Source organism: Petaurus breviceps, unplaced genomic scaffold, assembly GCF_028583685.1.
Source record: "Petaurus breviceps papuanus isolate PSGF00001 unplaced genomic scaffold, PetGlider_PUasm1.0 90330, whole genome shotgun sequence".
NCBI lineage: Eukaryota > Metazoa > Chordata > Mammalia > Diprotodontia > Petauridae > Petaurus > Petaurus breviceps.
Genome location: NW_027187219.1, coordinates 267,905 through 281,940, shown reverse-complemented (window position 1 = coordinate 281,940; position 14,036 = coordinate 267,905).

Sequence of the window (14,036 nt, the reverse complement as noted above, 5' to 3'; positions counted from 1 at the left end):
ATAGAGGTTGAAAGAATCCACTGATCACTTCCTGAAAAAGATCCCAAAAAGAAAACTCCTAGGAATATTATAGCCAGGTTCCGAAATTCCCAGATCAAGGCGAGAATATTACAAGCAGCCAGGAAGGAACAATTTGGAAATTGTGGACACACAATCAGAATAACACAGGATCTGGCAGCTTCTACACTGAGGGATCAAAGGGCTTGGAATTTTGATATTCTGGATTTCAAAGGAGCTCGGATTAAAACCAAGAATCACCTACCCAGCAAAACTGAGTATCATGTTTCAGGGGCAAATATAGTCATTCAGTGGAATAGAGGACTTTCAAGTGTTCTTGATGAAAAAAACAGAGTTGAATAGAAAATTTCACATTCAGATACAAGAAGCAAGAGAAGCATGAGAAGGTAAACAGGTAAAAGAAATCATAAGGAACTTATCAAAGTTGAACTATTAACATTCTTACATGGAAAAGCGATAATTGTATTGATGAAACTTTTCTCAGTTTGATAATAGTGGAAGGGAATAGAAATATATATATATATATACATATATATGTCTATATATGAGGGTATATGGGCATATGAATACGTATGTGAATGTGTGCATATATATTTACAGGTATACGTAGATAGAGGGCACAGGTCCAATTTAATAGGAAGGGATGATACTTAAAAGGTTAAATTAAGAGGTGAGAGAGGAATATAATGAGAGGAGATGGGGAGAGACAGAATGGGGCAAACTATATCATATAGAAGAGGCAAGGGAAAATGGTTACAATGGAGGGGAAGAACAGGAAGGCAAAAGGTAATGGGTCAACCTTATTCTCATTAAATTGGCTTAGGGAGGGAATGACATACACACTAAATAGGGTATCTCACCCTACAAGAGATTAGGGAGGAAGGGAATGAGAGGGGGGATGATGGAAGGGAGGGCAGGCTTGGGGGGGAGGGAAATTGGAAGCACCCACTTTTGAAACGGGACAGGATCAAAGTAGAGAATAGAGCAAGTGGGAGGTGGGAAAGGAGGGAAAATATAGTCAGTCTTTTACAATATATCTACTATGGAAATGTTTTGCATAGCTACACATGTACAAGCTATATTGAATTGCTCATCTTCCCATTAAGGGTGGGTGACAAGGGAGGAAGGGAATGAATCTGGAATTCAAAGTTTTAAAATAAAATGTTTAATATATATACTATCATTAATACTATATATATGTGTATATATATGTATATATATATATATACTATTATTAATACTATTTTACATGTAATTGGGAAGTAAGATATACAAGCACTGGGGCATAGAGATCCACCATGCCCTACTGGAAAAGTCAAAGGGGGTATGGGAGAAGATATGAAGAGAGTAAATTGGAGGAGAGGATATCCTGTGGGACTGCTATTTGGGAGGAGTGTGTAGGGGAAAAAAAGGGGACAAATTGTAACTCAAAATCTGGCAGAAATGAATGATGTAAACCAGAAGTAAATAAAGCATTTTAAAAAAGAAATTTAAAATAAGTGTTTTATGTTTTTGTTCAGATAGTTCCTTGTCTGTTTTGGCAAGTATGCTCTCAAGCATTTTATGCTGTCTAGTTATTTTGAATGGTCTAAAATAATATTGAATAATATTGCTGACACATAATGTAGTTTCCCTATTTTTCTCTTTTGATTTAATCTATTTTAGCTTTAACTTTGTCTGAAATGATGATAATTATATTTGCTTTTTTTCACATAATAAATTGTGCTCTTGATCTTTATTTTAGCATTGTGTATATCTCTCCTTTTTATAGCATTTCCTGAAAGAAATATATTGTTGAATTCAAATTTTTAATCTGCTATCAGTTTACATTTTATGGGTAAATTCAACCCATTCACATTCTAAGCTATAATTACTTGCACATTTTCTTTCCTCCTTCCTATGTTTCCTCACTATCCTTATCACCCTATTCCTGTCCCTCCTCACTTCTCTACTTTACTTCTACCCCTTACCTTGCTCTCTTATTCCTTAAACTATCTTCTCCTTCAAGAGTTCCTCTTTTATCCTCTCCCTCTGTCCCGTCCCCTTGTCTTAATTTCTTTCTGAATTTAGAAGACTTTTAAACATACACACATAGGTATATGTAGTCATATATGTATATGTTTGTAATTTTATGTCCTAATATATAGTCAGTCTTTGGAAAGGTACCATAAACTGCTGAGGAAAAGGTGTATTCCTTTCTATTCCCATTCAATTCTCTCCAGATATCTATCATCTAAAATTCTATTCATTTCCTTGACTTCTTTCATATTTATTTTTTTGGTTAAATTTATCTAGTTCTGATAGAAGAAGATTAAAATACTTCACTATTACAATAATACTATCTATCTCTACCTGTAATTTATTTAAATTTTTTTTCTAATTTAGATGTCATAGTATTTGGTGCATATAGGTTCAGTAATGATATTGTTTCCTTGTCTATGGTATCTTTTATCCAAATGTCGTTTCCTGCTGTATCTCTTTTAATTAAATCTATTTTAGTCTTAACTTTGTCCAAGATCATGATTGCCACTCCTGACCTTTTCACATTAGCTGAAGAACAATGAATTCTACTCCAGTCCTCCATTTTATCTCTTTGTGTATCTCATTCTTAAATGTCCTTTTGATAAACAACATATTGTTGTATTCTGATTTTTAATCCATTCTTCTATCCCTTTCTCATTCACAGTTATAATTACTATTTGTGAATTTCCTTCCATCCCATTTTTACTACTATTGTCCATCTCAGTCTCTCTTTTTAACCTATCCTTATTTCCTTATCCTCTCCTCTTACCATCATATTCTTTATTCTACCCACCCTCCTAAGGGCCCTTCCCTTGTCTTTTCCCCTAGTCATCATTTCTTTATAAGTTTAGAAGACTTTTATGGCCTTTTACATATATATGTTATTCCCTCTTTATCTCAGATCTGATGAGAGTAAGGTTACAGCATTACCCAAACATTTCCTTGGTATCAGTTCTTCCTTTTAGGCCCCATTTGTATGAGATAATTGCTTTTTACCTTTTCCTTCCCAATTTTTTTTAGAATCATCCCATCATTCTTAGCTTGGTCCCAATCTTTTTTTCAAACTACCCTAGTAATGATGGCAGTATTAATATACTGATAACATTTTCATAGCTAAGAAGCAAACAGTTTGATCTTAATGAGTCCTTTAAATTAGTTTTTAATGTTTCCTTATATTTTTTCTGGATCTTACTTATCAAATTTTCCATTTAGTCCTGGCCTTTTCATCACAAATACCTGAAAGTCTTTCAGTTCGTTAAATGAATTTTTCTGCGTAAGTTATTCTTGGTCACAAGACCAGTTCTTTTGTTCTTCAAAATATAATGTTCCAAGACCTACAGTCATTTAATAGAAGCAGCTAGGTATTGTGAAATCTTGATTGTATCTCCATGGTATTTTAATTTTTTTTCCCTTAACCTGGAGGTTTTGAAACTTGGCTGTGATATTCCTGTAAGTTTCCCTATGGGGATATCTTTCAGGTGGTGAATAGTAGATTTTTTCTGTTTCTATTTTACCCTTTTGTTCTAGAACTTCAGGAGAATTTTCCTGAATAATTTCTTGAAATATTGTATCAAAAAATCCTCATATCATCCCTCCTTGATCTGTTCTACATATTGGTTGTTTTTTCTAATGAGATGTTTCAGATTCTCTTCTATTTTTTGCATATTTATTTTCAAGGTTTTTACCTTCCTTTTTTCCTTCCTTCCTTCTTAAATACTTATTTTATGGTTCCATTTGGGGGTATGGTAGGATAAGAAATGAGAAGGAGAAAAAATAAATATTGGTTAATTTTCTTTAAAAACACTCAACTCTTGTTGGGCTCCCTCTTGTCTCTTGGATCAGCTATAAACTGTTCTATTTACTCTGAATTTAAAGTTCATCACAATGAAGCTCCAGCCTTACTTAAACAAATTATTTTATATTCCTCTTCTTCCTTTAAACTATGGTCCAGGAAAGTGGTACTTATATTTCTTTCATACAACCTTAACACATTTCATCTCCCTGATTTAATAGGCTGTCCCTGGGCCTGAAGGTAGTCTCTCCTCATCTCTGCCTCTTAGATCCCAAGTTCTTTCAAATCTTAGATGAAGTATTATCTCCTCCTAATGAGACCTTTTCTGATTCCCCTAGATGATGAGGTCTCCTACTGATAAAATTGTGCGTATTTGGTATCTAACTGTATGTGTTCACATCACATCCTTAAGAGAATGAAAACTCCATGAAAGCAGAAATTATTTTGTTTTTATTTTTGTCACCCTAGACAGGGTCTAGCACAGCACATGGCACAAGAGATACTTAACAGCTACTGTTAAATGTTTACTGTTTATTGATTGAATGAATCAATGATTGAATGATATAGTCATCCATTCTTATCTTTAAAGCCTTGTGTGAGGAAGAACCCAACATTTCAGAAAGCAGACCATTTCATTTTTAAACAGGTCCATTTGTGAAGAAATTTCTCATCACAAGCTTAAATCTACTTCTTCGTTCGTTATTCATAGTTTTTCCCCTCAGTTGCCAAACAAAAGAGTCTAATCCCTTTTTTCACATGACAGACTTTCCAGTACTCAAAGATAACCAATTGAGTTTGAGATGAGAAAACTCCTATTGAGTTTTCTCTTTCTAGCCTATCTATGCCAGATTCCTCCAACTAATTTACATATGCAATAATATCCAGTCCCATTTTATCTGGGATAACCACCTCTAGACATGTTCTAGTTTTTCTGACCTATCCTAGATGGAGTGCCGAGACCTGAACAGACTAACCAAGGCAGTAAACAGTGGGAATTAGTACCCCCTTCATTCTCTTAATGATACCACTGTTAATGCTTGTGGTGTTTGTCCTTCATTCTCAAAGAAGACCATGACATCAGGGGGATGATGACATGACTTGCAAATGACTTTGATTTGAATGAGTGAGGGTTGACTATTAATGCAGTCTAAATTAAAAGATTTTTTAGAACAAATGCTATTAAGTATGTAATTTACAAATTTTACCTCATTTCATATATATACCAGCTATTCATATTACTACTGGTGGGTATATCACAGCACATCAATCACATGTTTGCAGTCCACAAAATACCCAGATATTTTTTTCCAGACAAACTGCTACCTACTCAATCCTCCTCTGTCATGTGCTTGTGGATCTCTTTAAAAAAAAAAGAGTAACGCTTTATGTTTGTCCTATTAAATTTCACATGATTATATTTAGAATAATATTCTAACCTATCAACATGTAATGATAGCTGCTAATGCCATATTTATAGTTCTTTAAGCTTGCAAAGTACTTTACAAATATTATCTCCTTTTATTTTTAGAACAATCTCAGTAGACAGAGGCTATCTCTATTCACATTTTAGAGAAAAGGAAACTGAGGCATCCAGAGAGTAAGTGATACCTAGACTCACACAGCTAGTAAGTATTTAAGATTAGGTTAGACCTCGGGTCTTCCTGAATCCAAGTCCAGTGCTCTAACCACTGTACAACCTCAATGTCATACAAATGGTTAGCTTTGCCTACCATGTTGTTCATCTGATAACTTTGCCATCTAGGCCCACATCCAAGTCATTGATAAAATTCTTAAACAACATGACTCCAAGGAAAACTCTCTGGGGCACTCCTCTAGATTCTACTTTCTAATTGTCATTTCTCCATTAATTACTTGCCCTTGAAGTTAGACATTCAACCAAGTTTGAATTAACTTTACTATACTGTCATCCAGTCTACATTTCCCCTCATCTTTTAGACTTTGGCAAATATTTTGGTTAAAAAAAAGACAACTGAAACTTACAAGATTGCCCAGACCTATCAGTTATAGTGCAGTTCTATGTACATGTGTCCTTCAGGAATAAATCCTCTAAGCAGAGGAAAACAGTATAAGATGAATATATAGGAAACAGTCCCATTGGCTAGATTTTAGGGTAAACTGAAAGGATAATAGTGATAAAAAACATAATAGCTCATATATTTATAGCTTTACAAAGCATTTTTCTCACATCATCCATGGAAGGTATGGAGAATAGAATCATCATTTTTTTCAGTATGGGAAACTGAGATTCGGATAGGCAATATAACTTCTCTAAGATTGTATCAATAATTAGAGGCAACATGTGATCTTTTTCACAACTGGTATCACATTTGATTCTAGCCCTTCAAGGTATATAAAGAAGATATTTTTGTCCCTATTTTACAGATAAATAAATTGGGAAATTTATTTATTTGGGAATTGAGAAGTTGGAAGAGTTGAGTGACTTGTTAAAATCAGTAGGGAAATGGCCAAATAAATATTAAAAACAGAGGCTTCTGAACTATGGCATTCAATGTGCTCTCTACTTCACCACACTAATAATGAGTTAAAGTGAAAATGGAAAATGTGGGAATGGACTCCCTGAGCAATCAGGTTTGATCCTCATGATTAGAGTGAAGTTTAAGGACTCATTAGATTCATGAGTTGGCTCTGAAGCTGTGCAGTGTCCCCAAGGGAAAATAACAGTCCTTAGGAGACTGGCCTCCAAAGTCTGTACAAAACCCTACTGATCACTGTCTTCAGTCACTGACAACCAAATGTGACACTCTTAGGTTCCCTGGCATGTAGGCAGAACCCCTCAGAGTCACTCATTCATTTATCTGCTACTTGCTATTCATCCTAATACTCACATGACAATAGCCTGGGCTGACCTCTTCTGGAGCACCATTAGTCTTTTCCTTAACATCAGGTAGGTTATAAGACATCACATTCTAGATTCCAGAATGTATAGATGGGAGAGGTATTGTGATGCTGGATTGAGGGATGTACCTAGAAAAAGAGATACATGGGTCCAGCTCCTGCCCCTGATACTTAATAGCAATGTGACCATGGGCAAAAAAAAAAAAAAAAAAAAACTCTGAGACTCAGTGTCCTCAGTAGTAAAATAGAAGCTAAGAATGACTATCATACTTTCCCATAAAATAAAGCATGTGAAAAGTTTTGTAAACTCTAAGTGTTGTATAAATTCTAATAATTGTTATCTATAATACTACAGGTTTTTAGTCTGAGTTTTCTGTAATAATTTAAGGGTCATTTTCAGTTATCTGAGAATGGGTCAGAGCTGTGGCTTTAATGCAGATGGAACTTTAGCTGGAAAAAAATAAATATCTTTAAAATACAGAGCACCAGGTTAATGTAGGGGAAGAAGATTAATGGGATGGAGGATGATACAAAAATTGAATGGGACATGGTTCTTGACCCAATCTTGATAAATCAAGGGAGTTTTTTATACATTAACTCAAAAAACACAGCTAATCTTTGAAGTAAGTACCATAATGAATAATACTATTATTTTGTAGATGAGAAGAGTAGGGCTGACACTTTAAGTGACTTCCTCAGGCTCTGAGGTGGGATTCAAACCCAGGCCTTCCAGACTCCAAGTCTAGACCTTTATCCATTACTCCTTACTGTCTCAAAGACCTTATGGTCAGAGTATTCTCTGTCCTTGTACATTCCTTAAGACCCTTTTACCTCTGTTATCATATTTAAGCCCCACACCCTACATAGTTAATTGAAACTCCACTGTCTTAGCACTTTAGGGATTGCAAAGCTTTCTGTCATCCAAAACATAAAACAAATTAAAAAATCTTATGACATAGTTCATGTGGGTGTTAATATAATCCATTTTCACAAAATGAGACAGAAGTCAGTAAGATTTAATTGTCACTCAGTCAACTGGTCTTTATGCACCTGCTAGGTACTGCATTGAGTACTAGGAATACAAAAAGATTCAAATGGTCTATGTTTTCAAGGATCCCATTAATCAATAGAGGAGACAACATGAATGACTGAAATGCTGATTTGGAACACTTACTGACTGTGTGACCCTGGGCAAGTCAACTAGCTTTTTCAGCCATAGGCTGCTCATCTATAAAATGAGGGTTAAAAAAATCTATCTCCTTTACTAGGTTGCAGAACTATGTAATTTTGTTGTTCAGGTTTTTTCAATTGTGTCTGATTCTTAGAGATCTCATTTGAGATTTTCTTGGCAAAAATACTGGAGTAGCTTGCTATTTCTTTCTCCATCTCGTTTTACAGGAAACTGAGTCAAGAAGGGCTAAATGACTTGCCTAGGATCATGCAGCTAGTAATTATCTGAGGCCCACTTTGAACCCAGGAAGATGAGTCTTCCTGACTCCAGGCCTAGCACTCTAGGGCTTTGCAAATTTTCAGTGCTAGGAAATGTTAGCTGTTGTAATTATTAAAAACAAGATTTGTAAAGCAACATTCAGGAGCTAAAGTTACAGGTGACTTTCAGAAAGGTTGGGGGTGAGCTAAAGGTACCTAGACTAGCAAAGCTACATAAAGACATTGAGTGAAAAAGTATAAGTTAATGAGAGATGTTTTTATGGCAAGGGGTCATGACAGAAGCATACACTTAGAGCCTACATGTACAATATGATCCCAGATTCTCATCTTAAAAATATTGATAGTAACAAGGGCCTTGTTAGCAAGAAGCTAATCAAAAGGCCCTGATATTTTGGAGGACCAGGCTTCTATAGACATATGTTCAGGATGATGATGTAGTTTTAGGGGTTTATGGTGGTTGAAGATTAAGCATGAAGAAGAATTTTAAGACACAAGGTGAGGGAGGTGGTTGACAGGATAAGAAAGACAGGATAAGGGAGACAAAAGCAATTCTTTTGGTACAAGTCAAGGAGTTTTATGGTTTTTCAAGATAAGTGGGAAAGGACTTTAGGATACCCTTAAGGGCTCCAGAATGAGCCCTGAACTCCCTCAGGAGGGGCTTCACAAAGTACTGGAAAAGCAGCCTTGCATGTTCATTTAAACCTGAGGGTACCATTTGTATCCACATTGCTATGAAACAAACAGAACGTGTTTTCAGGGGGAGAAGAGCTAGCAAATCCTTTTTTCCTGACAAAGTTTCTTAATGTTATGGCTCCTGCTGTTCTTGATTTTCCTTTCCTCCTACTCTTAGTACTTGGTGCACTGAGGCTTCCACTTTCTAAAAGAATGATGGCACAGGAATCATTGGAGCTTTTAACTCAAAGAGAGAAATTGCTCCTCTCTTGTCAGGGAGAAACTAGTGAAACTGAGACTGGTAAAAATAGAGGTGACCATCACAGCTGATGGAGCAGCTATGAGAAGCAGCCACATGACACCAATAGTGAGGAACACCCCGCCGAAATGATGTGCCCAATAGAGAGTACATGCCAAGCAAGGCAAGTGAGAAGGAGGTCCAGCAGGAGCAGCGTTAATGCCATCAGATCCTGAAGCCCTGGGGACTCGAGCAGCTGCTCCACAAGGACTCTCTGGCAGTACATGACCCCTGTGTGAATGCTTCACCATGAACAGGTCCTACATGCATCTGTTGTTCCCACCAATAGTGTGTATTTGTTGGAGGATGTGACCCAAGTTTATGTGAAAAAATATTTTATTGCTCCTTTTATACTTTTTGCTATTTCAGGAAATGTCCTTGTCTTCAGCTAATTCTAACCCCTAAGTACAAAGGGCAAGTACTTTGGCAGAGACCTGCGAGTCATGATTTTCAGTGGATGTGGACTCAGAGAGTGCTTTGACTGAGGGGTAACCTTGTCTGGGGGACTGTCTTTGTGAATGAGAAAAGACAAAATTGTTTCATTTAGCCCTGAACCTGCTGTAAATAATTGTCTGCCAGTCAGTCAATTAATCAATAACATTTATTAAACATTTCTGTATTGGTACTATGCTAAGTGCTAGAATACAAATACTTGCAGAAGGAAAGACAGTCTGGCTTCAAGAACTTTACATTCTAAAGGGGAATTACAACACTCAAAGCATAAAAGGAAATTGAGAGGGGAAGGTTGGATGTACTCAGCATGATGACATGGAAGAGAAACCCCAGAGTGCAGCATGGAGATGAGATGTGACTAGGCTGAATAACCTCCTTGAAGGAGGTTTTTGGAGTAAAACTCCATTTATAAGAAGAGGTTGCAGGGATAAAAGGTAGCTGCAATATGTGAATGCGAGTGAGTTACCAGAAATTCCAGTGATGCATGATGAGGAGCGGAAATATACCTCATAGACACAAGATTACCCAATATGTGAACTATTAAATAATAGTCAATAGCTAAACTTTCACTGGAAAGGTCAAGCAATTTACTACCCTTTCTGCTGGCCTTAGAAACCAGAACCTGGTGCAAGAGATTAGAGTTAAATCAGAATTTAGATCCTGAATAAATTTAGGCAGTTTGTTCTTTGAATGAGCACATGCCACATGTGTCCTTATAAACAGACCATGGAATGACTCCATTTATTTCCCAAACTTTCTTTATTCTTGAATTCTACCCCACTCTCACTCCAACCATAACAATGTCAAATTCCCAAAGTGTAGATTTCAAAGGAAAGACAGTGAATCACACTTCACTTCCTCATTAATTACTACCCAGGAACCTCTGGAAAGTAAGGAAATAGCTCTCACACATGTCAGAGATGAGACACTTCTTATGCCAAAGGGAAATGCTATGCACCATCTCTGGAGCTGTCCCATCTCCCATCATGACCAAGTGCAGTTACTGCCTTAGAGGCTGCAACATCCCCTACTGTCCTCTTACCAGGGCTGTAGTTGGTAGTGGACAAGTTCATGTAATAAATCACATCATGAAACTCAAAGCCTAAACATGGGTTCACTCCCTTTCCCCTTTCATAGTATAGACATTGAAACACCACATCTTTACTAATTTGGAGAGGCCATTGTCAATAAATGTAGAAATTGAAATGCATTGGGCAAATAGGTCATCTTCCCATGCTTCCGACTCCTAGGACTCACTCAGGGCCCTCACTTAAGTTGCTGTATTATGTGCCCTAATTTAATGGCTTCTGTTGTCCCTTCCTACTTTGATATTCTGTGATTCTGTCTTAAGATATGTTTCTTTGAAATCTAGAAGTTGTAATTTAGAGACAGGTATGTGTCGTGGTGAATAGAGCACAGACCCAGAGTCAGGAGGACCTGAGTTCAAATCCAGCCTCAGACTCTAAGCAAGTCACTTAACCCTGATTGCCTCACAAAAAGGTTATAAATTATGAAATATAGAAGACTAGTATTTCCTACTAAAGCCCTATCCCAATGCTCCATTATAGTATGGAGGCAACTATAGGTTCCCTAAAATGAGGGTAGTACAGGACAACCTCTGTCAGGGCCTACCCAACTGAAGAGCCTTCTAGAACAGCCTGCGGATGAGTGACCATTGCTCTGATGTCCTAAGACTAGTCTAGCCTTGTGTAGAAAGGCTCACCACCAGAAGTCTAACTGTCAAGTGATGATTTGCTTTAGTGGAGGCAATTCATGAACAGAACCAAAAGAAAACCATGGCTCTCAGCCTTCTGGGTGGCCCCCTTTGGATTTCACAGTGACGATGTCAGGGTACTGACAAGTTTGCCAGTGAGTGCTAAGAAGCACCAAATGAGAAATCGTCCATAGGATAATGGATTTCTGGAAAGGACCCAAAAGGCTGTTGAGTCCACCCCCTTTCTGTACAGTTGAGGAAACTGTTGAAAGGGCCAGTAGGTGATTTGCCCAAAGTTAGGCAGAGAGTATGTCAGAGGCAAGGTCCAAAACCAGGTCTTGTGGCACCAGAACCAGTTCTCTTTTCAGTGTGTCATGTGTCCTCTTTCTTTTGACTAATTTCCATAGCTATGAAACATAGATCTGAACATGCCGGTCCCACACTCAAAGGTCTTCAGTGGTTCTCTACTGTCCCAAGGAAAGAACACAAATCCCTCAGTGTGGCCTTTAAACATCTCCAAAATCTGCCCCTCCGTGCCATTCTTTTTTGTCATATTAATCCCCTTCAGGTTTTCAACATTATTATCAACCTGAGCTAGCAGCCTGTTCCTCCTTCAGGACAGTCCAGGCAACATGAACCTCTATACCAGAAACACCCACCCTCCTCACCTCCACCATCATTGTTCAAATTAGAGCTTTTGTGTAAAGCCTTTCCTGAGGCCAACCCAACTGGTTGCTTTGTTTCTGTGTCTGTGTGTACGTAAACGTGTGTATGTTTGTGCCCAAATCCAATGCCCAAACTTTGGTTTGTGCTTATATATGTGTAGATGCATAAGAATATTTGTATATAAATATGTATGTTTGTACCCAAACCCAATTGGTCTATGCATATTATGTGTACAAACACACACATATAGATAGATAGGATAGATAAATATATACATATATGCATAGATTAGATACCTATATAAATATCTGAGGCCGAATTTGAACTCAGGTCCTGATTCCAAGACCAGTTCTCTATCTACTGCACCACCTAGTTGTCTTACTTTGGTAGTGTACTTTCCAGGGATGTACACATTGATAATGAAGTTGACACACTCATTGCCAGAGTTCATTCAGTGTCTGGGAGGATCTGAAGGAGGGTGTGGGAGAGAAGAGGTATTAGATTGACTACCAAACTGAAAGTCTACAGAGCTATTGTGCTGACCTCATTGTTGTATTCCTATGAAACCTGGACAGTCTACCAGCACCATGCCAGGAAATTGAATTGCTTCCATTAAAATTATCTTAGGAAGATTCTGAAGATCATTCGGCAGGATAAGGTACCAGACACCGAGGTCCTTACTCAAACTAAATTGCCAATCATTCAGACTCTGCTTCAGAGAGCACAATTATGAGGATTTGGACACATTGTTCGAATGTACAATGTACACTTGCCAAAAAGACTGTTTTATGGAGAACTCACACAGGGCAACTGTTCACATAGTGGTCAGAAGAAGCGGTACAAGAACACTCTCAAGGTCTCCCTTAAGAACTTTGGAATTGATTGTGTGAGATGGGAGACACTGGCCCAGGACCGCCCAGCATGGCATGCCCACATCAGAGAAGGTGCTTGCTCTGTGAGCAAAGCAGAATTTAAATAGCTCAAAGGAAATGCAAGATGCACAGATTTAAAGAATCCACCCCAAATGTTCACCCAGACTATTTGTGCCCAAGTTGTGGTAGAGCATTCCGAACTCGTACTGGTCTGATCAGCCACAGTCAGACACATTGAAACTGGACTCTTGTGTAGTGATGCCATTTGGGTCCTCTTCGAGAATAAAGAACAACCTCCATCACCAACATATACCCATATGTGTATATATATAATAGTGTAATACACATATTTTATATATACTATGCATGTGTGTACTGGGCCTGTGCAGTTGGGCTAGTGAGCAGTGAGAACTGCGAGACAGGGGTGTAATCAATAGTCTGTTTATTACAGAACCATTTCATACAGAGCCAAAGATACAAGGAGCACACAGAGTTTATAAGTCCCGCAGCAGAAGGTCAACGTGACCCAAAAGAATGCAAACAATGTACAAGGACCCTCCTTTGATCTTGTTTACTATTTACCCTTGCTTAAGGTTACTTATTTATTGGGACACTATCATGGGACCATGTCCGGAGGATAAACAAACAAGATTACACATTCTCCTGCTTATCTGCCTTGTAGCCTTTCAAATAATTGTATAGGGGAGGGGAACATTCTGTGAGCTGGGCCAGAGAATCCCTGAAAGTTCTCTACATGTGTATATATTTATATGCTTTATGTGTGTGTGTATACATACCGATCGATATGCACACATTTATATGTGTGTGTGCATAATATGAAGATTAAAACACTTTACTAACATCCCATTTACCCTTGGCAACTTTGTGGAGTAGATGCAATTTTTATCCCTGTTTTACAGCTAAGGAAATTGAGGCAGATGGAGTTTAAGTGACATGTCCAAAGTCACACAGACACAAGTATCTGAGGCTAGATTTCATCTGAGGACTTCCTAAGAGAAGGCCTAGTCCTCTATCCTCTATGGCAGCTAACTGGAGCTCCTGAAAAACAGTAGGCAAGGACCTCATTCCTCAAAGGAATTTGGGATCATTCAATCTGTTGGTACTAAATACTCAGCATGGCATCATGCTTCCGGACCCTCCCTATCACCACCCCTGCTACAAGAGAAGTCTTTGACAGCGATT